We start from the raw sequence: 24,913 nt of genomic DNA, 5'->3' as shown, positions 1-24,913 counted from the left end.
AGATCCTCAGCTCCTGCACCAACACATATATTTACGCCGTGACTCAGAGCAAGTTCAGAGAGGTGCTGAGGAACGCAGTTAAATACCCATTGAAACTGTTAACCACATTCTTTAAATCATAGAGCGACCAGCTTATTTCTGCAGTAGAATTAAGTCAAGTGCCATGTTCCCTCCTTAAGCTCTCCACTTGCCGATATATACTATACACACACACGGCTGACAACCAAGCGCTTGACATAGTGGTAATATATTTTCCTCGCTGTCTGCCACGTACAGATAAAATTTGTCCTTGCTCAGATTCCTCTAAAATAGGTAATTGACCCAGACGTTGTGCAACACCTGAACAGCCAGGGACGGTCCAGTCAGGTCCCGCCCGTTTTATTTTCATTCTCTCCATGAGATTTCATTCTTGGTTCTGGTGATGCCGGCAGCGTTTCACTCCGGGATTGTCCATTCAGGATGGATCCTCTCCCTTTTCTCCACCCTGTCCGCTGCTTGTTACTCTCTTTGTTACTCAGAATGCTCCCTTTTTGGCCGTGCGCATCTTATCCCTCGATCGCATCGCAAAGTCCTGTTTTTCCTTACATCTCATTCTGTTCTCTGTCTCTCGCTCTATCCGCAGGTCAGTTCCCGTTCTGACAGAAACCAGTCTCATTGCAGTACTTCGCAAAAATTATTAACGCTGATAACAAAAGCAGGCAGAACTATAAAGAACTACTGGAGCAACGGAAAAAAAATCTGCGCTCTCTCTCTCTCTCTCTCTCTCTCGTTAAAATTTTAATTAATAATTGAGGCATATGTGCTTACCATTCATCGCCGTATGTTACCGTATTTTCCTTAACAAATTAAATACTTCTTGGCTGTAATCATTGGACACTGTATCTTTTACATTGATTATCTGATGCGGCAAGTCACAAATAGAAATATCGCAGAATTACTTTCAAAGCTGTGGTACCGCTTTCTCACGGATCATTACTCACTCTGTTGCATTTCCAGTTCCGTCTCGCTGATGTCTGTCAGCAACCAATCAGCGTTATACAACACCGGTGATTATTCTCGACCGGGGTTTGACACATATAATCGGTAACACGGCCAGTAACTTTTCGACCGTAGAACAGATTTACGTCAGTTTTTAGTAACTCAACGCTTTGTCCTAAATGATATCTCCAATGATATGTAAGGATTATGCCTGTCTCCGGCCACCCCGTGAACACAATAACAGTCTGAATCCCACGGCACTTCATTCCAGTCTTGGTCACTTGCACTCCCAATCAGATTGAGTGGCTTAGTGACTACACCATAACAGCCTGGCAAGATTAAATGACAAACCATTGCATTCCGGAGATGGTAATGACCTGGGGCTAACTTTGCTGTCTGAAAACAGCACATGTCCTTCTGTTGTTGACTGTTGTTGGCGACATATCTTAGACAAACAGGCACAACTTTTACATTTGATGTTAATTATAGAGTATATTATGCATTGCGTCGTCTGGGGCCCCCAGGCCTTTGTGTTAAATTACCACTAGCAAACCCTTGATGAGCTTTGACAGATAATTGGAAAGGATCTGAATAGTCAGGTATGCCCAAAGCAGGGGAGGCTGACAAAGCGGTGTTGAGAGCATTAAAGGCTGTGTTCATTTCCTGGGTTCACTGTATACCGCAGACATGCTCGGTAATGAGGCTTGTCGAAGAGGAGGCTCCATCACTCGATATTCAAAAATCCAATGTCTACAGTAATCGACCGTTCCAAAACGGGAAGCATTTCAGTTCGGGTGCGGGGAGGTGGCTAATTAACAAAAGCTGCAGTTTGTTCTTTATAGCAAGTGGCTCAGTTCCTTCAGAAACCATGTGTCCCAAATAGTGCAGAGCGGAAAGACAAAGGTGATGTTTATCGAGGGATACCTTGTGTCCACTTTTAGCAGGGTTTGTCCATAAAGTACCAAAGTCTTTTTTCACAATTATGTCGGCTGGGAGAGACAATAAGTAGATAATCGGCACTTTATGAAATTATACTTTTTTATTCCCTAATCCAAGAACATATTGGGTGCGACTAGGATTCCGATCCCGACTTCCTTACTCCACATAATACTTCACATATTGCTGCGGTCTTTCCTACATAGTCTTGCCGATCCCGTCCTTTCCACCCGGTCATGGGCCAGGGTCGGGGAGGCTCTAGGCGGATCACGCAACGGGTGGCGAACACAAATTGCCTTTGCGACCCTCACTTACTCCATCGTTCGCCTCCGTTTTGTTGGGATCCCGCTCGACTAAGGCAAATTGTCAGAAACGTTAAAAAACAAAGTTTAATTGTATAAATTATTTATTTCAGAATGACGTGACGGAGAGTCCACATGTGTGGAACTCTGACGTTCATGTAAAATGCTTCTCGTTATACTGAGTAGCAGGGAATGTGTGAACCTTTAGCAGAACAATTGAATTTGTTCACAATCTCTATGTTCATAATTTGCTGTTCCTCAGTTTACGCTCATCTCATTTGTGCAGCCGTGTTACCGTTCGAAGTAGTACTGACAACCACGATATTCTTAAGTGCATAAAGCATTCTTAAGTCCAGAAAGTCACAATGCTAAAGCGACATGCAGCCCTGCAAAATTTATATTCTGAAAATTCATCCACAGGGAGGGAGATTGGATATCAGACAGAGGGAGTGGGATGGTGGCGAATAATGTTCGGAGGGAGGGAGGGAGACCGTGAATCCCGTTTGGACGGAGTGGGGTCAAGGGGAGGAGTCACCAAGACGGGACAGATTGGCTATTTCAGCAGAACTTTTCAATGGTGGCTCTGCAGTCCCAGAACGCTATTCGTGATGGAAAGCCCTCAAGCTCCCCACGGTATATATTTCTGCATTTTGACACACACTTCCCTACAAGCCCTCATCCCTGACTTACCCGACGGGACATTCTTTCTGTACCCCGACTCTCTCTGCCCAACCCGGTCTCTTTCTCATCCCAATGTCTCTCCGTACAGCCCAGTTTCCCTCTCCACCATCTCGCTGCACACAAAATGCACTGCCTCTCTTCACAGGCTTTCTTTCCCACCTCCCCCTCTCTGTCCGCCTCTATGCTGTTCCACTCCCCACCACCCACCGCTCTCACCCCAGCCCCATTGCCCAACTCTGATCTCTTTACCCCTCCGAAATCTCTCTCATCAGCCCAGCTTTTCTCCCCTCCCAAGCTCCCTCTCGTCTGGTCCTTTTCTCCCCATTGCTATTTCGTATCTCACTGGCCTCTCTTTTCCACTCTCGTCTGCAGTCTCTCTCACCCAGATTCTGACTCTCCGTCTTTCCACACTCGCTTTCTACCCAGTCTCTCTCTCTCTCTCTCCCCCAACCTCACTGCTCGACGAATCATTTCCCCATTTCTTGCGCTGACCCTCGTCTCTCTCTCTCTCTCTCCCCCTGTCTCACCCAAGGTATGGCATTATCGTTCCGTTTGATGTCTCTGATGTCCCTCCCCCAATCTTCCTCATGCCTTTATCTCTCTCTACAGCTTTTCTTCGCTTCCCTTGGTCTTATTGCCTGTCTCGCTCCCTCAACAATCTCCCTTCCTGTACTTTTCTTCCACTGTCAGTCTCTTCCCATTTTCCCTAGCCCATTTTATCTGCCTCTTACCTCAGTACTTGTTTAAGTCCTTGTCTCTCATACACCAGTGTCTTTCACCTCCGCACTCTCTCTCTTCCTAGACCCTTACTAACCCGTCCTTCACCCTATTCTCTCCCTTCCACACTCTCTTTCTCCTACCCCAGTCAAGCTCACGTTCCCCAGTCTCTCTGTCCCAATATCGCTTCTCTCACTTTCTCTTGTCACTTGCGCACAACAGTCTCCCTCGTACAGCTCTCCCCTCCCCATTTTTTTCTATCCATGCCCCGCACTCTAACTCCAGTCTCTATCCCCCAGGCACTGTCCCCTCAGCCCATGTCCCTAGCCCACCTCTCCACTATCACTTTCTCCCTTAGTCTACCGCTACTCCGTCCCTCGCTAACACATCTCTTAAACAGCCGTCTTTTATTTGCTGAGGCATATTTTCACTTCCAGTGATAGAGATGAACGATGCATTTTATTTTAAATGAACAAGAGTTGCTTGTATTTCTGCAAAAATGCGGTTTGATATTTTCTTTTTAAAGTCTTGTGTTTGGTATTTTCATGTCACACTGCAATTAACCTTCTGGCAATGGTCATTACCTGCCGAGGAAACTGCGGCCTCTCCAAAAGTGTCACGCGTTACCTGGTGGCGATGGCTGCGGCGGATCTAATGGTGGTGATTATTGAACTCCTGTTCTACAAGATGGGACCAGCATTCGGACTTTACAGTGTCCTGGACAACGCTCCTTTCTGCCTTGCCAACTACATTCTGTGTCACGTGGCCGTTGACTGTTCCGTCTGGTTTACTGTCGCTTTCACATTCGATCACATTGTGGCCATTTGCTTCGCTAAATTTAAAACAAAATTCTGTATCCTCAAAAACTGGGGAGTTTATGGAATGGCACAGTATCCATCATCTCGTGTATAAAAATCCCATTGTATTTTATTTAGAAGAAAGAAAAGCGTTAATGGTAATTGGGTCAGTTTCGGAAGACCCGTACTTCCCTTCTCAGAATCGTTTGAGGGGTTTTATTGGGTGGACCGTCTGTTGAATCCGCTACTTCCTTTCTTCCTCATTTTGACCCTTAATGCTCTGACCGTCAGACAGATACAGCAGAGTCTGCAGTGGACTCAATGGACGTGATAATTTCAGGAAACATCGAGATCAGGAGATGGAGAGCCGGAGAAAATCCATCATTCTGCTTTTCAGCCTGTCCGTGTGTTTCTTTCTCTGTTGGGCGACAACTACTCTGGTCTTCATTCTCATGCATTGCCTCGACACAGACCTGGAAATGTCTATTCAGCTTTTCCAGGCACAGTTTGCGGGTTCTGTGATTCAGAATTTTCACAGCTACACAAATGCATTTATCTATGGAGTGACGCAAACGAAAATCAGAGAGCAGATGAAAGTTCTTCTGCTCTCTACCGCTACCTTTGTTTTTGATTTTTTTTTAGAAGTCTGTACCGCTCCGATGAACGCATCAAATAATGTTCCAAAATCGAGGTAATCTCACACCTGAACCACAAGGATTGCAGTAAATTAAACTCCCTGAAACCGTTGTTCTCAGTCATTACATCTGTTCCCAGCAGGACTGCATTGCCTTTCATTCAGCAAAAGACTCTCCTTTCCTGTTATTGATTAGGGCATTTGATTACATCCCTCCCGTAACAATCTGGTTTACCTTGCAGATTAAATCACCCGGGTATCCAATTGTGAAAGCACATATATCCATTCCGGAAGTATGTAATTCCTAAACTTTTGCGGTGTGCTGGTCGTGGCTGCCGAACCGGGCATTCAACATCCATTCTCTTTCTCCCTTGTTCGGTTTTCCCTTATTTTAATGTTCCCATTTACCTGCTGTACTGGCATATTTCTGGGAGGTTATTGTATTTTTTCTGTCTGGCTGAAGCTCTCTAGTTTCAGCACAAGTCGAAGTCCACAGTATGAATGAGAAATAATTCTGCTTCGGCACAACGTCGCTCTAATTTGACAACACATTGGGACACATTTCCTATTGGACTGACAGTATTTCCATACAGTAAATACAGGTTGCCCTTGCTAGAGCAGGTTTGCAGCACTGGCCCTTAACAGTAATAATGCTGAACATGGGGAATGACAAGAAACAAGTTTAAAGACGTTATGTTTTGTTCCCTTACACTAATTCTGAGTTCCCTTACACTAATATTGAGTTTGAACCAATACAATAGACAATAAACAAAAGGGGCAGGAGTAGGCCATTTGTCCCTTCCAGCCAGCACTGCCATTCACTATCATGGCTGATCATACACAATTAGTACCCCGTTACTGCCCTCTCCCCATACACCTTGACCCTGCTATCTATAAGAGCTCTATCTAACCCTCTCTTGAATGCATCCAGAGACTTGGCCTCCACTCCCTCTGGGGCAGAGCATTCCACATATCCACCGCTGTCTGGGTGAAAAAGGTTTTCCACATCTCTGTTCTAAATGGCCTACCCCTTATTCTTAAACTGTGGCCTCTAGTTCTGGACTCACCCATCAACGGGAACATGTCTCCTGCCTGTACCGTGTCCAATCCCTTAATAATCTTATATGTCTCAATCAGATCCCCTCTCATCCTACTAAATTCCAGTGTATACAAGCCCAGTCGCTCCAATCTTTCAACATATGACAGTCCCGCCATTCCGGGAATTAACCTTGTAAACCTACGCTGCACTCCCTCAATAGCATGAATGTCCTTCCTCAAATTTGGAGACCGAAACTGCACACAATACTCTAGGTGGGGTCTCACCAGGGCCCTGTACAGCTGCAGAAGGACCTCTTTACTAATATACTCAATTCCTCTTGTTATAAAGGCCAGCAGGCCATTAGCTTTCTTCACTGCCTGCTGTACCTGCATGCTTGCTTTCATTGACTGATGTACAGTAACATCTAGATCTCGTTTTCCTTCCCCTTTTCCTAACTTTACTCCATTTAGATAGTAATCTGCCTTCCTGTTCTTACCACCAAAGTGGATAACCTCACATTTATCCACATTAAACTCCATCTGCCATACATTTGCCCACTCACCCAACCTGTCCAAGTCACCCTGCATTCTCATAACCTTTTCCTGACATTTCACACTGCCACCCAGCTTTGTGTCATCACAAATTTGCTAATATTACTTTTAATCCCTTCATCTAAATCATTAATGTATATTGTAAACAGCTGCGGTCCCAGCACCGAACCTTGCAGTACCCCACTGGTCACAGCCTGCCATTCCAAAAGGGACCCGTTAATCGCCATTCTTTGTTTCCTGTCAGCCAGCCAATTTTCAATCCAATGCAATACTCTGCCCCCAATACCATGTGCGTTAATTTTGCTCACTAATCTCCTATGTGGGACATTATCAAAAGCTTTCTGGAAGTCCAGGTACTCTACATCCACTGGCTCTCCCTTGTCCATTTTCATAGTTACATCCTCAAAAAAACTCCAGAAGAGTAGTCAAGCATGATTTTCCCTTCATAAATCCATGCTGACTCGGACTGATGCTTCTACTGCTATCCAAATGTGTCGTAATTTCCTCCTTTATAATTGACTCCAGTATCTTTCCCACCACTGACGTCAGGCTAACTGGTCTATAATTCCCGGTTTTCTTTCTCCCTCCTTTCTTGAAATGTGGGACAACATTAGCCTCCCGCTAATCAGCAGAAACTGTTCCTTAATCTATAGAACATTAGAAAATGATTAACAATGCGTCCACAATTTCTTTAAGCCACCTCTTTAAGTACCCTGGGATGCAGAACATCAGGTCCCGGGGACTTATCAGCCTTCAGACTCAACAGTCTATCCAAAACCGTTTCTTGCCTAATATAGATTTCCTTCATTTCATCCTTTATCCTAGTTCCTTTGGCCACTATCACATCTGGGAGATTGGTTGTGTCTTCCCTAGTGAAGACAGATCCAAAGTACTTGTTCAACTCATCTGCCATTTCCTTGTTCCCCATAATAAATTCACCCGTTTCTGTCTTCAGTGCTCCAATTTTGGTCTTAACTATATTTGTTTTCTATTCACATACCTAAAGAAGCATTTACTATCCTTCTTTAACTTTGCTAGCTTACCTTCATACCTCATTTCTTCTTGGTGTATTGCCTCTTTTGTCATCTTATGTTGCTCTTTAAAAGCTTCCCAGTCCTCTGGTTTCCCGCTCCTCTTTTACTTCTTCTCTTTTATTTTTATACTGCCCTTTACTTCCCTCATCAGACACGGCCGCCCTTTACTCCCGTTAGGCTCTTTCTTCCTCTTTGGAATGAACCGATCCTGTACCTTCGGCATTATGCACAGAAATACCTGCCATTGTTGTTCCACTGTCTTCCCTGCTAGGGAATTTTTCCATTGAAATTTGGCCAGCTCCTCCCTCATAGCTCCATAGTTCCATTTGTTCAACTATAATACTGACACATCTGATTTTCCCTCCTACTTCTCAAATTGTCGGTTAAAACATAACATATTATGGTCACTACCTCCTAATGGTTCCTTTACCTCCAGGTCCCTGATCAAATCCCATTCATTGCACAACACTAAATCCGGAATTGCCTTCTCCCTGGTAGGCTCCAGTACAAGCCGTTCTAAAAATCCATCTCGGAGGCACTCCACAAACTCCCTTTCTTGGGGTCCAGTGCCATTCTAATTCTCCCAGTCTACCTGCGTTGAAATCCCCCATGACAACTGTATCATTACCTTTGCAACATGCCAATTTTAACTCTTCATTCAACTTACACCCTGCATCCAGACTACTGTTTGGGGGCCTGTAGGTAACTCCCATTAGGGTCTTTCTACCCTTAGAATTTCTCAGTTCTATCCATACTGACTCTACATCCCCTGATTCTATGTTCCCCCTTGCAGGGGACTGAATATCATTCCTCACCGACAGAGCCCCTCTGCCAGTCAGTCTGTCCTTTCGATAAGATCTATATCCTAGAATATTCATTTCCTACGCCCTGTCCGCTTGAAGCCATGTCTGTTATTCCCACAACATCGTACTTGCCAATTTCCAACTGAGCCTCAAGCTCATCTACTTTGTGCATTCATATACAATACTTTTAATTCGTTACCCCTCTCCTTTCATATCAATTCCTATTTCACTTGGCCAAGCTGTATGATCTCTTCTTCAGCTTTCTATTCCATTGATTCTGTTGTCCTTTTTAACTTTTATTTTCACTTTCACTTTAACTCCAACTCCATCCTTATATTTCCAGTTCATCCCCTCCTACCCCCCCCCCCCCACTACTTAGTTTAAACACATCCGTCCTGCAGTGGCAAACCTGTCTGGCAGTAAGGGATTCAGTCCCTTTTGTAACATTCATTCCTACCCCAAAACAGATCCCAGTGGTCCAATAATGTAAATCCTTGCTTCCTGCACCAGTTCTTCAGACACACATTCAAATCCATTATCTCTCTGTTCCTGCCCTCTCCAGCACTTGGAACTGGAAGCAAACCAGAGATAATCATCCTGGAAGTCCTGCTTTTCAGACTTCTTCCGAGCTCTCTGAAGTCCCGCTGCAGAATGTCCTTCCTCTTCTTCCCGATGTCATTTGTGCTGACATGCACTACCACCTCCGGCTGTTCACCTTCACCCTTGAGAATTCCCTGCAATCGGTCCGTGATGTCCTGGATCCTAGCACCAGGGAGACAACATAGCATCCTTAAATCTCGCCTGTTGCCGCAGGAACATACCTCTCACTATGGAGTCCCCTATTACCACGGCTCTTCCTGATGTCTGACTCCTCGGCTCTGCTTCTGCACCAATTTTTGGCTTGCAACCCTGTCCGCCTCTCAGACTGGCAGTATCTTCTGTCCTGACAGCTTCCAAGAGGGTGAACCTGTTTTCGAGAGGTACATGCCTGGTGTCTCCTGTATTTCAAGCATCCTTTCCGTCATCATCGTCGCCCCCTTTCTCTCTTCCGGTATCCTTGGTGTAACGACTTGACTGTAGGTCCTGTCCTGAAAACTCTCATTTTCACGGATAAACCTGAGGTCATCCAGTTCTTTCTTCAGTGCTGCAACATGCTCCTTCAGAAGCTGAATCTGGACACACTTTCTACAGCTGTAGCAGCCGGGGGCACCATCAGTGTCCCTGATCTCCCACATCATGCACGTAGCACACTGAATCAGCTTAGCGGTCATACCTTCACACTCTCCAATTGTGCCTGGCGTAGTCTCCTCCCTCAGCCTCCTCGCCTGAGACTCTTGAGCCAAAGACTAGCACTTTTCACACCAGGCACTTCCCTCAACCAGGCCGCACCGCTAGAGATCTCCCTCTTTTTATTTGCTTGAACTTTGCGCGTTGCAAGGTCACCTGACCTCGATTGCCCAATCAGCTGTTTTCTGCTGAGTCTGAGCTATTCAAATCTTGATTGCCAATCAACTGCTAATCAATTCTTGATTGCACTATCCAACTGCCAAAAATGCCAGAATCTCTCGAGCCAAAGATGAGCACTTCTCACACTAGGCACTTCCCTCGACCAGGCCGCTTTCAGACAGGCCTGATCCGACTACTGTCCCGATCATTCAAGCTAATGTCCTGCTTTATATATTCCTGGATTCATTTTGTTTCCCAGGATGTTGTACTGTGATGGTATTGAACTGTGAACTCTTTGTAGTGACACTTGTTGCAAGCTACTTGATTGTAAACAATTACTGTGAATTGATAGCTCTGAGTCTGTATTCGCAGGAATTCAGAAGAATGAGGGGGATCTCTTTGAAACCTTTCAAATGTTGCAATGCCTCAATAGTGGAGTCAGTTAATCAGAGCATCAAAGGTCAGGGGCATGAAGGTATAAAATTAACAATAAATCAACCATAATGCAATGGTGGTGAATCGGACTGGCAGAATGGCCTAATTCTTTCCAAGGTTTTATGGTCTCATTGCATTTATTCTGATTCAACGACACCATTTTCTCAAGTCTTCAATGCCTGTTTTTAGATTTTAAAATGTAAATTCAAAATCAGAATCATCTGGAGACTTTCTGTCTGGTTTTCCTGCTGGACTGAATGTAGCCTTAATCATTCTCCAATTTCCAAAGAGCGCGATACGTCTGGAAATCCAGACGTCTGTCCTAGTCCCAGTCACACGTTCACAGCCGTTATATTAAAATCAGCGTGAACAGTACAGGTTATCAAACAAAGAGCATTCAATGACCTATTTTTGACTCTACCTACCCAGAATAAACTCAATATGAAGCTGACGTGCTGACTGTGAACTCTGCCCGGTTTTCAGCATTCAAAAACACTTTATGGAGAACCGTTCCAATCAGTGAAGCAACTTCATATATCGGGATTCCCGGAAATATATTGAGCAATCTAAGTTGGTGTATCTCTTGTATAATGTTAAGTCATTAAGAAGTCGTTTCTAATTACTGAAACATCAGAATTGTCCTGTAATTCCTGCACAAGCTGTGCCACTTCGTTTCCACGTACGTTTTCCGAGAATAAGCTGCTGAAAGGGTGGGGTTGCCGTATGTTCAGTTTCATGATCCCCATGAAAATGTTTTAAACTTGATATGGAGCAAAATCCTGAATTCACTTCGACTTGCAGGTACCATCAGAGTCTGATGTCTGATTTAAAATTCAGACTGATTCCTTTGCATATTTAGTTCCTATCGTAAATAATCTGTCTCTGACTGACTAAGTCGTGTCCCATGTGTGTATTGGTTCGGAAATTAATTCTGAAATGCTGAAGCTACTGGAAGGTGCTGGGTCTCCCGTTGTGCCTTTTCTAATTCTACTTGCATTATCGGACGGTAAAATGAGCCGGACACATTCGGTTATGGTGCTTTGTAATGGCCCAGTGGGGTTAAATGTCTTTTAGTGAAGAAAGCGCGTTAAGTATTAAAACACTTCAAGCAAAAGATCATTCTGTGGTGATGCAGTCCCACTCTCTGAGTTTATCCGTAGGAGTAGCGTTTGAAATTAGGTAGTGTCAGAGCGGTTCCGATAAATGTAAACTCAATTCATTAGCGTTTTCCGAGATTAAAATGGACGGGAGATAAAACCTGAAGAATGTAGAAGAATAATTAATAGCAATGGAGATGTTACCTCATAACCAACATTGTGGACAATTGAAATGAGTTAAATCCAGATTTTCCGGAGTTGTTCACTGTCCTGCAGTTATGTTTCCAGTTCCTTGCTCTCCAATGTCATTGTTTAACCCCTTAGTACGTTTCTCCTATCACGTGGTGCAGGATCGCTGACGCAGTTGGCAACAAACACAAATATCATTTGTAAATGAACTGAATCAGTTGCTTGCACTTATCAGTCCGCAGTGAAAGTTGTCACGTTGTTGTTGGTCTGGAACAGGCCAGACCGTAGTTTTGCGAACGTGAACTTCCTGGGTGAATCAAATGAATTGTACAACCACATGTTGCTAAGCATCCAACGTTCCAGATAAAGTGGGAGCCGGGATTTTATTCAATTGATATGTTCAATCGAATTCAAATTTCCAGTAAAGTTGTTAGGTTATGAAATCATCCCAATGCTCAATGCTGACTGCACGACGAGAAAGCATTTCCACCATAATTTCTGAATACCGCAGTCAATGGCAATTTATGGATGTTTTATATTCCACTGAGTGAAGGTTTTAGAAGCAGGTTCCGCAGCTGATCCACTTCTTGTACAGTAACATGTTCCACACGCAAAATGCTGGAGGAGCTCAGCAGGCCGGTCAGCATCTATGGAAAAGAGCACAGTCAACATTTCGAGCCAAATCTCTTGCTAGTCCGCTGAGCAATAAGACATTAAATGCATGAGATAGATCGTGCCGGTGTCTTGTGATCACATTGGACAAACTGAGCATGTGTTACATCAACTATTCCAGAAGGCGGCAGTCATGAGTCACTTATTGTTATGAAGCTGCCTGGTTTTCATCTTTGACATTATCTTCAGTAGGACTAACGTGCGCCCAGCAATTTTGCTTCAGAAAAGTCAACCGCAGTACTAAATTTTATTATTTATGTTGTCTTCTCATGGTGAGAATCAAATGATAAACTTGCAACATAAATGCACAGAGCGTTTGCAGTCATTTATAAGGTTGATTTGGAGAGACGGGTTAGATTATCCTTGGAAGATGAGAGGCTGTAATGGAATCTGCCAGGATGATACAGAAGTCTGAAGTACAGAGTCAAATGCTAAGAACGTTGACTTTCAGTTATATGGAAGATTTGGCGAGAGGTACTTACATTAAATTATCCTTGGAAGAGAGAAGGTGTGGAGAATCTGCCAGGATGGCAAGAGCATTTGGAAAGCAGAGTCAAAGTAGATGTAAGGACTGTGGATGGTCTGTACAGGGAGAATACAGGGAATGTGTCTTTCTACACAGAGGATGGAAATGCAGGGAAGGGGATCGATTTGCACTCACTTGGAAGTTGCGATATGTTACAACAGGATTGTTAAATACAAATCGCTTCTTAATAGCACGGGAATATTTCAATGAAGCACAAGATGCGTAAAGAAATTCAATGGGGCCATCACTTACTTCCAAATGCTGCCCAGTGTGAACTGACTGGTGTGTCCACAGGTGGGATGACCGACTGAATCCCTTCTCACACACAGAACAGGTGAATGGCCTTGTCCCAGTGTGAACTTGCTGATTTATCTTCATGAGATGACCTCGAATCCCCACAGTTTGAAAAGGTGAACAGCCTTTCCCCTCTGTAAACTGACAGGCATGCCCGTCAGTCAGATGATCAAGTGAATCCCTTGTTCCACTTCTTCAATATCTGGACAGAGACAGCAAAACTGGCGTGTTGTGTTCGAGATTCCCATAGACAAGATCCTTGTCAGTTTTAACCTGTAAAAAGATTTACAAAATCCATCAATGGGTGAAGAACATTTCAGATGAGATCACTTGAGTTGCCAAGGTGTGATCTGGCACCACACTGTTACAGTGAGGTTCAACACAAGTTGGAGAGAGAAATCATCATCTCACTGGGCACAGTGCTAGTGTCTGGAATGCCAATCAAACTCTGATACTCTTCCTGTTTCTATGAGAATGGGGCATTTCTGCCATCACCGATTTGTGACCTGGTTCAGTTTGACTCTCACCACTGGTATCATTCCCTGTTCCCACTGAGCTTCATGGGTGCCTGGCCCCACGGGAGCTGAAACACTCTCACGCAAATAGCCTTTGTTGACATGCAGCTGAGATTTTCTTTTGCTTACTGTCAATTTAAAGTACCACAGTTTTAAAGCCATGTAAACATTTCCTGCCCAGATAAATGATTGGTCAGCACAGCAGTTAAATGAATATTAGTATTATTTTATATTCTTATCAGAATCGTAGGAAAGTACGACACAGAAAATGGACCTTTGGCCCAGCTAGCTTGTGTGGAATTATGTAAACTGTCTACTCACGTACCCCTACCATCCAGGTAACTACAAAAACTTATTAAATGTTGACATTCAGCTCGCATGCAACAGCTGGGAGTCTGCTCATTCCACGCCTGGATAACCATCCTTCTGAAGAAGTTTCCCTCAGTGTTTCACCTTTCATCCTTAATCCATGGCCTGTGGTTGTAGTCCCACCCATCAGTGCAAAAAGCTAGCTAGATGACCCCAACTACAAACGTTTGTATTACCCTCATAATTTTGGTACACCAGAACTGAAATGGTTGCCACAAGAGGACACAGGTCTAAGGTGCTGGGAAGTGGGTACAGAGGAGATATCAGAGGTAAGTTTTTACTCAGAGTGGTGAGTGCATGGAATGGACTGCTGGCAATGGAGGTGGAGGCAGATATGATGGGGTCTTTTAAGAGAATTTTGGATAGATACAAGGAGCTTAGAATAATAGAGGGTTGTAGGTAAGCCTAGGAGTTCCTAAGGTAGGGACATGGTTGGCACAAATCTGTAGGCCAAAGGGCCTGTATTGTGCTGCAGGTTTTCTATGCTTCTATGTCTCTACCTCCATCAAATCTCCCCTCAATCTTCTACATTCCAAGGTAAAAAAGCCCAGACCTGTTCAATCTCTCCTTCTAACCCAAGCCCTCCAGACCTCACAGCATGCTTGTGAATATTCGGTGAACTCTTTCAACCTCTTTTAAATATTCCTGCATGATGCAAAACTGTACACAATATTCCAATTTAGGTCTCACCAATGTCTGGTAGAAAGTCAACATAGCGTCCATCTCCTTTACTGAGTATTTTGGTTTATGAAGGCCAATATGCCAAAATCTTTCTTTCCGTCCCTATCGAACTGTGACACCACCTTCAGTGAAAAATAGACCTGTAATCCCAGATCCCTTTCCTCTACAACACTCCTCAGTGCCCGACCAGTCACTGTGTAAGACCCACGTTGGTAGGTCCTACCAAAGTGCAACACCTCACACTTATCTGCATTAAATTCCATTTTCCATTTCTCAACCTATTTTTCCAGCGGATCCAGATTGCACTGCAAGCCATGGTAGTCTTCCTCACTGTCCACTACACCCCCAGTCTTGGTGTCATCCACAAATTTGCTCATCCAGTTAACCACACTATCATCCAGATTACTGATATAGATGATAATCAACAACAGATCCAGCACTGATCCCTGAGGGACAACACTAGTCACAGGCTTCCAGTCAGAGGCAATCATCTGCTACCACACTCTGGTGATGAAGTTTTAAGGGTATTAGGGGACATAAGGAATGGATTCTAGTGATGGGATCTGGAGCAAAAGAGCAGTGAAAGAAGTGCATGGAGTAAGGCCAGATCTAACATATAGAGAGGCTTTGAGGAAAGAGAAGCAGAATACAGGGTGTAAAGGTAGTAAGGTAGAAGGGCTAAAGTGTGTGTACTTCAATGCAAGAAGCATCAGGTACAATGGTGTTGAACTGAGAGCCTGGATACATACATGGAATTATGATGTAGTGGCCATTACAGAAACTTGGCTGGCACCAGGGCAGGAATGGATTCTCAATATTCCTGAATTTCAGTGTTTTAAAAGAGATAGAGAGGGGGGAAGAGGATGAGGGGTAGCATTACTGTTCAGGGATACTATTTCAGCTACAGAAAGGGTGGGTAATGTAGCAGGATCCTCTTTTGAGTCAGTATGGGTGGAAGTCAGGAACAGGAAGGGAGCAGTTACTCTATCGGGGGTATTCTATAGGCTCCCTGGTAGCAGCAGAGATACCGAGTAGCAGATTGGGAGGCAGATTTTGGAAAGGTGCAAAAATAACAGGGTTGTTATCATGGGTGATTTTAACTTCCCTAATATTGATTGGCACCTGATTAGTTCCAAGGGTTGAGATGGGGCAGAGTTTGTTAAGTGTGTCCAGGACGGACTCCTGTCACAGTATGTTGACAGGCCGACTGGGGGGGAATGCCATACTAGATCTAGTATTAGGTAAAGAACCGGGTCAGGTCACAGATCTCTCAGTGGGTGAGCACCTAGGGGACAGTAATCACTACTCCCTGGCCTTTAGCATTATCATGGAAAAGGAAAGGACAGCTAAATTTTTATTTGGGGAAGGACAAATTATGAGGCTATAAGGCTAGAACTTGCGAGTGTGAATTGGGATGATGTTTTTGCAGGGAAATGTACTATGGACATGTGGTCGATGTTTAAGGATCACTTGCAGGATGTTAGGGAGAAATTTGTTCCGGTGAGGAAGATAAAGAATGGTAGGGTGAAGTAACCATGGGTGACAAGTGAAGTGGAAAATCTAGTCAGGTGGAAGAAGGCAGAACACATGATGTTTAGGAAGCAAGGATCAGATGGATTTATTGAGGAATATAGAGTAGCAAGAAAGGAGCTTAAGAAGGGGCTGAGAAGAGCAAGAAGGGGGCATAAGAAGGCCTTGTTGAGTAGGGTAAGGGAAAACCCCAAGGAATTCTTTAATTATGTGAAGAACAAAAGGATGACAGGAGTGAAGGTAGGACCAATTCGAGATAAAGTTGGGAAGATGTTCCTGGAGGCTGTGGAAGTTGAGCGAGGTCCTCAATGAATACTTCTCTTCGGTATTCACCACTGAGAGGGAACTTGATGATGGTGAGGACTGTATGAGTGAGGTCGATGTTCTGGAGCATGTTGCTTTCAAGAGAGAAGAGGTGCTTGAGTTGTTAAAATACATTAGGATGGACCATTCCACGCGGCCTGACATAATATTCCCCAGGCTGCTCCATGAGGTGAGGGAAGAGATTGCTGAGGCTCTCGCTAGGATCATTATATCTTCGTTGTCGACGGGAATGGTACCGGAGGATTGGAGGGAGGTGAATGTTGTTCCCTTGTTCAAAAAAGGTAGTAGGGATACTCCGGGTAATTATAGACCAGTGAGCCTTACATCTGTGGTGGGAAAGCTGTTGGAAATGATTCTTAGAGATAGGATCTATGGGCATTTAGAGAATCATGGTCTGATCAGTGGCAGAGGGCATGGCTTTGTGAAGGGCAGATTCTGTCTAACAAGCCTGATAGAGTTCTTTGAGGAGGTGACCAGGCATATAGATGAGGGTAGTGCAATGGATGTGATCTACATGGATTTTAGTAAGGCATTTGACAAGGTTCCACAAGGTAGGCTTATTCACAAAGTCAGAAGGCATGGGATCCAGGGAAGTTTGGCCAGGTGGATTCAGAATTGGCTTGCCTGCAGAAGGCAGAGGGTCGTGGTGGAGGGAGTACATTCAGATTGGAGGGTTGTTACTAGTGGTGTCCCACAAGGATCTGTTCTGGGACCTCACATTTCATGATTTTTATTAACAACCTGGATGTGGGGGTAGAAGTGTGGGTTGGCAGGTTTTCAGATGACACAAAGGTTCGTGGTGTTGTAGATAATGTAGAGGATTGTCGAAGATTGCAGAGAGACATTGATAGGATGCAGAAGTAGGCTGAGAAGTGGCAGTTGGAGTTCAACCCAGAGAAGTGTGAGGTGGTACACTCTGGAAGCACAAACTCCAAGGCAGTGTACAAAGTGGATGGCAGGATACTTGGTAGTGTAGAGGAGCAGAGGGATCTGGGGGTACATGTCCACAGATCCCTGAAATTTGTCTCACAGGTAGATAGGATAGTTAAGAAAGCCTATAGGGTGTTAGCTTTCATAAGTCGAGGGATAGAGTTTAAGAGTCGTGACATAATGATGCAGCTCTCTAAAACTCTGGTTAGGCCACACTGAGAGTACTGTGTCCAGTTCTGGTCGCCTCACTATAGGAAGGATGTAGAAGCATTGGAAAGGGTACAGAGGAGATTTACCAGGATGCTGCCTGATTTAGAGAGTATGGATTATGATCAGAGATTAAGCGAGCTAGGGCTTTACTCATTGGAGAGAAGGAAGATTTAAGACGGAGAAGGAAGAGAGAAGGAACTGCTTGTGGTGTGGTTATTGGTCCGTTGTAATGTGTTGATCTGAGAGGATGGTATGCAAGACTAGATTTTCACTGAAACTCGGTACATGACAATAACAAACGATTCCCCACTTTAACTGTGTGGACATATTAGACAGACTGAGCTTCTCCTCTGGAACTTCTGGAGGGAGATTTCACTGATGTGTACAAACGTTTGAGAAGCCCGGAAAAACTGAAAAGGCTTCCTTCTTGCATGATAGAGGTGTACAAGATATTGAGAGGAATAGATAGAGTGAATAGCCAGCGCCTCTTCTCCAGGGCAACACTGTTTAGTACAAGAGGACGTGGCTTTATGGAAGGGGAGGGAAGTTCAAGGGGGATATTAGAGGAAGGTTTTTCACTCAGGGAGTAGTAAGTGCGTAGAATGCACTGCCCAAGTCAATGGTGGAGGCAGATACACTAGTGAAGTTTAAGACACTACTAGACAGGTATATGGAGGAATTTAAGGTGGTGGGGGTGTTATAAGGGAGGCAGAGTTTGAGGGTCGCACAACGTTGTGGGCTGAAGGGCCTGTAATGCGCTGTACTATTCTATGTTCTATGACTCTTGTAAATAATGGGTAGTGTGCAAATTTCTGTTTTGTCCTTCACTGAGGAATCTGCTTGCAGCTTGTTTAACAATACAGCACAGTGCAGGCCATTTGGCCCACAGCGTTGTGCCATCCCTTAAAACCTGCCCCCCATATAACCCTCCAGCCTAAATTCCTCCATATACCTGTCTAGTAGATTAGATTAATGGCTCACAGCAGTCTCGTGGGAACTTTAAGTAGAGATGAGTTCTCATGAGACACAAATTGAACTAAGTTCCCTCCTTTGTCTAATGAAAGAGAATAACTGAGAAGGATTGGACAGAACATTCCCTTGTAATTAAAAGTCTGATTTAGTGCACTCCCTTATCTAAGAAATTAAGTTTTGTTCCAACAGACTTGTTGGGAATACCAGTTGAACTAAAGTGCTCTTTGTTTCCTAGTTCTACAAACTGTAACGCTTCTGCATGTTAGACAGAGGTTCGTCACGAGCCGCCAGAGGGAGAGGAATTCTGTCTCTCTGATGCTTGGCTCCGAGCTTCTCACTGGCTGAGTTCAAACAAATAAACTGGTCAGAAGGATAAAGTAAAGAACTGCTTGTGGTGTGGTTATTGGTTTGTTGTAATGTGTTGATCTGACAGGATGGCATGCAAGACAAGATTTTCACTGAACCTCGGTACATGAAAATAAACAACGATTCCCCACTTTAACTGTGTGGAAGTATTAGACAGACTGAGCTTCTCCCCTGGAACTTCTGGAGGGAGATTTCACTGAAGTGTACAAATGTTTGAGAAGCCCGGAAAAACAGAAAAGGCTTCCTTCTTTCATTAATCGGTTTATATACCTCAAAACATTGGCTGCACTTCAGCAAGTTGTAACAGTGGAATGGAGTCAATGAAAAAAATGCCCACTCACAATGACAGGACGTGACAGATCTGGATCTCACTCCCTTGTCTGAACGGAAGAAAGATTAAACTGCACAACCGCGAGAAAAAAACCCACAGACGTAAGGATCCGCGTACATGTCAGACCCCAGTGTGGCAAACCCAAGCATGACATCAGGCAAGTGGAGGGTGAAGGGGAGGGAAGGGGAGAGGATAGGGTTTTTGGTTCCATGGCTCTCTTCCAGGGAAGGTGGGACCTGTACAGAAGGAACCACAACAAGAGAGAAGGCTCTTTGGAAACTGAAGATCTGAAGGCAGATAAGTCACCTGGACCAGATGGTTTACCCCCACAGTTCTGAACGAGGTGGCCGGAGAGATTGTGGAGGCATTGCTAATGATCCTTCAAGCATCACAAAATTCAGGAATGGTTGTGGAAGACTGGAAAATTGCAAATGTGACTCCATTCTTCAAGAAGGGAGAGAGGCAGAAGAAGGGAAACTATAGGCCAGTTAGTCTGAGAGTGGCTTGAAAGATGTTGGAGTCGATTGTTAAGGATGTGAGTTCGGGACACTTGGAGGCTCAAGATAAAATAGGCCGGAGTCAGCATTAGCAAGGGAAAATCCTAACTGATAAATTTGTTGGAATGCTTTGAGAAATAATAAGCAGGGTGGACAAAGGAGAATTGGTTGATGTTGTGTACTTGGATTTTCAGACCTTTGACAAGATGCCACACATGAGGCTCCTTAACAAGCTCTGAGCCTATGTTATTTCAGGAAAAAGGAGGATTGGCAGGAGGAAACGAGTGGGAATACAGACAGCCTTTTCTGGCCGGCTACCGGTTTCTACTGGAGTTCCACAGGGATCTACGTTGGGAATGATTCCTTTCATGTTATATGCCAATGATCTGGTTGATGGAACTGATGGCAAGCTAAACACCCCGACCCTTCCACTAACAGTCAGTGAAACATTCAGACAGCTGATCGCTGCGAGGAATTATACTTGTTGGTCGTTGAAGTTTGTTCAGATTTGGCTGGATGGAGTTAATGCAGAGTTCAGCGATGTCACAATGAAAGAACCAAACAGCCAAATCCTTTATGTAGTCCCTCCGACCTCCGGCCACTGGTGGTGCTGTGGGGAATGCCTGCATATTACAGCAAAGTGCCGACCCCAGCTGTTGCCGGCAGTTCTCCTGGTTGGATGGCGATGTGGAAGGAGCTGATCTCGGGTTTGTGTAAATCGAAAGGCGATTGCTGTGGGAAAGAGCCGGGACCGAGCCAGACGGCTGGACAGTCTGGGCCGGGAATGTAGGATCAGTTAGTTCTGGTTCCCCAAGCAGTGAGAGTGGATGTCAGTAATGAGGATCTGTTTATGTGTACGGATGTGGGGGAAATGGTGGGAAAGTTGTGGGGCTACTGGCAGGTGGAGGAAGGTTGGGGATGTGGGTTATCGGACACAGTGTGACCCGGGAGGATGGGTCTGAGGAGAAATTGTGAGCAAGGGAGGATCTGGTCCATTGCATCACACAGCTTTCAGAAAGCAACAAATCTCTCTCTTATATTAATCAGTGCTACCATTGTGCTTGTCACAGAGCCCAGAGTCTGGGAACAGCTCGATGGTAGGAAGCAGATGGTGATGATGGGAGGCTGTTTATTGGAGTCAAGGCCCGTGCCTCCTGGAGCTCCCCAGGGCAACACCCATTGCTACGTCATGAATGTCAGTAATCTGGTTGAGATTTTACAGGGTATGGGTAGTGAGTTTGCAGCAAGTAATTGTAAACAATTACTTCTTTTTGCAAGATAGTAGATATAAACACCCCTCTTTCCTTCTCCACACTCAGAACCAACCAAAAGCTAATTCAGAAGATGCAAGTTCTTCAAATGAGCAAACACTGAGGGACTGTGAGAGACTTTAAAGAGCTGGGACACTGACAGTACATTACCAGACCTGAAGTGACTGCAACTGGGTCTGACAGACTTAACTGATACATTCATTCTCACCTCAACTATTCCCTACTTTATTTTGTACAGATATGTAATGTCTGAAGGACCAGCGTTTGAGAAAATGAGACTCACCAAACTTGCTCCTGACGGAATCAATGGAAACCCTGAATCAGAAGGGTTTCTCTCCAGTCGGTGCACTCAGTCAACGGGCTGGTTCACTTGCTGCTGTTCCCTCATCTTCAGTCATGGTTTGCTTCCAGTTGTGGGTTTCTCTTCAAAGAAATCTCTCACCGCTGGTCCAACTTTAACATGACAGATAATGAAGTATGTTAACAATACAAAGAACAAAATATTTCTGCTCACTGAAATCTAAACATTGAAGACAAATATAACAATCTCAGTGAACAAATTTGTAATTGTCCCTGACACGTCACAAAACTGTGATAGGAAGGAGTCATCATTCAGTCATGGTCAGATATAAGATGTAGGGACAGAATTAGGTGATTCGATCCATCGAGTCTGCTCCACCACTGAACCATGGCTGAGATTTATTCCAACACCATATTCCTGCCTTCCTCCAGTAACCCTGAACCTGCTTAGCAATCATGAGTATATTAATCTCTGCCATAAATATACCCAAATGGCAGCATCAACCAACCTCTGTGGCAACAAATTCCACAGATCAGCCATCTTTTGGCTGAAGAACCTCATCTCAGTTTTAAAGAGAAGCATCTTTATTCTGAGACTGTGCTGTCAGATCACAGACTGTCCGTCTAATGGAAACATCCTCTCCATGTTCACTGTATCCAGGCTTTTCAGCATTCGGTAGGTTTACTTAACCACCCCCTCCCCTTTCACCCCCGTCTGAACTCCATTGAGCACAGCCCCAAAACCATCAAATGCTCCTCATGCATAAAGCCAATGATTCCTGAGATTACTCATGTGAACCTTGTTAGCAAAAACTGCACTGAACACATTCCCAAGTGTAACCCCCTGGGTTGCCTCAGGCACGCTCAGCTCATTCTCGTCTAGGGGGAGCAGCCTTCAGCCCCGCCAAACTGGGTAATCAGCTGGTGTGGATGCTGTGTGATGTTCCTGCCTCGCCCAAAAACAGACAGTACACCATATGCGATTAAATGAGTACAATTTATAAAGGTTATTATAACTAAGTGATTAATAACGATACATTATATATGAAGAAAAAATAAAGAAAAGGCACCAAACTTATCAAAGTCCAAACCACTTCGTGCACAACTGTTGGAGCTCAATTACTGAAGTCTTCTGGCCACCATTCGCTCCCCTCAGAACTCCTCGACTCGCAGCTTAGGACCATCCGAAGTGGTCAACCAAGCACATCTAGCTTCATCTCCTCTCCTCGGGGTACCTCCTGGCCTCGCACCCCCGCTTGGAGTCCATTCCTCACCCAGCTTACAGCATCGCGTCCTCTCTCTCTCACCCCCTCGCGCCGATCTCCCAAAAAGCCCGCCAACAATAGCTTACAGACTCAGAAGAAAGAACAACATTAATCCCAATTGGTTTACAAAGGAATACAATTCTCGTTATCAGTAAATTTTAACCCAAACAAGCTTCCAGCACTCTCTCACAACAAAGAAGCATTCCTGCTTTTAACAAAACAAAGAAGCCATTTTGATTACAAACACAGTAACAAAGAAAAAAGAAGAAACCCCCTTTACACAAGTATAACAAACAATCAGGAAATTTAAACCATTCCAGAGTGAATGGAATAAAAAGAAACCGGAATCACCAGAATCGGTCAACAGGTAAGGAACTGCTGTGAGGAGAGAAACAAATTTAAGGATTCAGGTTCACAATCTTTTATCAGAATGGATTCAGAATTTTTGATTTTTAGTGCAAGCTGAGTTTCTGTTTGATTTCCACTGTCTGGCAGACAGTTGACAGAGGAGGAATTTCCAAACACAGTTCGAACACTGAACCCCGCCCCCCCCCCCCAGGTCTATTTCTGCTGGTTAAAACACAGAATAGCCCATTTACGCACAGCCTGTCCTTGTGAGGGATGAAATACAAACTCATTCTCTCCTCAGATTAGCAGTCATTGCTTCCAAAGGACCTCCAGAAACAAACATTTGTTCCCAGACCAGAAATACTCGCTCAACACCTCATAAAACCAGGCAGCATGATCCCCGGGTCCATTTTACTCGGATCTAAACAGGGGTGCAGTGCTGTCCGAGTGCCACTCCAGCACCTCTGTAAAAAAATTCAAAATAAACAAGTGGGGAATTTAACAGTGACTGCATATTAAATAGAGGGAATTTTACGGAAGCAGGGGTTAGGGAGAGGGGTTGCTGGCAGGTGGGGAAAATACCACTAAGAACATTAGGATAGGATATTTGATCGTTTCTGGTGAAATCCTGGAGCTGTGACAGTGGTGGTCCCTGGATTACTCGCTAATACAAAAGTAAATTTTTCTCACTAACAACCCTATGGCTTCAAAGCAAGCATTACTTCACTTGCTTGATAATTAAATTTTATGATAATTTGTGAATGCAATCGTGCAAAACTATCAAATTATTAAATTAAATATTATATGTTTTATTGTACCAGTTATATACTGAAATGCAGTAACTGGCTATAATCTTGTTAATGTCTTAACTATCACTGTATTTCTGTGGTGCTCTGGAATTCATATATCTTTCTTTCATCTTGGTTTAATGCTTGACATTATAAAAAGTCCCATTTATACATATGTGTGTGTGTGTAAGACACCCAATTTGTGTACCTGCTCATCACATGAATGGAAGAAGGAATTTGCCCAGTACATGAAATGAGCAGGTACGCAAATTGGGTGTGACATAGGAGGGGTGTGATAAGTTCGTGGCCTAAGGTGAAAGGAGTCGATTTTAGAAAACCTAGCAATTTTCAATTACCTGAAACATAAATACCGCAAAAGTTATTAACTTCAAACTTTCCGCATAATCACTCAAAGAGTACATGTACCGAGAGCTGTATAACTTTCGGCCATCGAACTTAGGCCACGAAATTATCAAGAACCCCTCGTACAGCTCCGGCAGCTAAAAGATTGGCATTGCACCCCTGCTCCAGCCGTCCAACAGAACTCGGGCCCGGCCCTTTCCCAATGCAACCGGCCAAGATTTACACAAACCCGCCGGGTCAGCCCCCACTCACCCTGCTCGAGTTGGTGAACCGCCAACAGTTACAGTCGGCAGTGCGCATGCGTTTACCAGGAGGTTTCCGCAGCACCGCGGTTGGCCGGAGGGCTGCACATCTCCACTGGTGGCCGGAGGTCCATACAGCGACACCAGCGGCTGGAGGTCTGCACATCGCCACTGGTGGCCGGGGGTCAATGCAGCTCCCCCTATGATCGGAGGCGGAAGGGACAACGGAGAGGCAAATCACAAACGCGACAAGTCTGCAGATGCGGGAAATACAGAGCAACACAGACAAAATGCTGGCGGAACCCAGCAGGCCCAGCAGCATCTATTGAAAAGGGTCGACAGTCGACGTTTCCAGTTGAACCCTCGTTCAGGACTGAGATGGAATGGGGGAAATATCTGAATAAAATCGGGGCGAGCGAGAAAATGGCTGACTGGATGGTGATAGGTGAAGCCAAGTAAGTGGGAAAGCTCAAGAGCGGA

General features: G+C 44.6%; 1 long non-coding RNA gene across 2 annotated transcripts; it reads right to left on the bottom strand.

Moving 5' to 3' along the window:
- Positions 1 to 8,873: 8,873 nt before the first annotated feature.
- Positions 8,874 to 24,467, bottom strand: LOC132377471 (uncharacterized). 2 transcript variants are annotated; one of them, XR_009506648.1, is made up of 4 exons: positions 24,444 to 24,467; positions 21,411 to 21,580; positions 13,090 to 13,404; positions 8,874 to 12,286 (listed from the first exon to the last, which is right to left on the bottom strand). It is a non-coding gene; the product is annotated as an uncharacterized LOC132377471 (long non-coding RNA). The 2 variants fall into 2 exon arrangements; XR_009506649.1 differs by lacking the exon at positions 24,444 to 24,467 and adding an exon at positions 22,503 to 23,205.
- Between the last annotated feature and the right edge of the window lie 446 nt (positions 24,468 to 24,913).

Source organism: Hypanus sabinus, chromosome 18 (assembly GCF_030144855.1).
Source record: "Hypanus sabinus isolate sHypSab1 chromosome 18, sHypSab1.hap1, whole genome shotgun sequence".
NCBI classification, from domain to species: Eukaryota; Metazoa; Chordata; class Chondrichthyes; order Myliobatiformes; family Dasyatidae; genus Hypanus; species Hypanus sabinus.
This window is presented reverse-complemented; position numbering and strand designations above follow the sequence as displayed.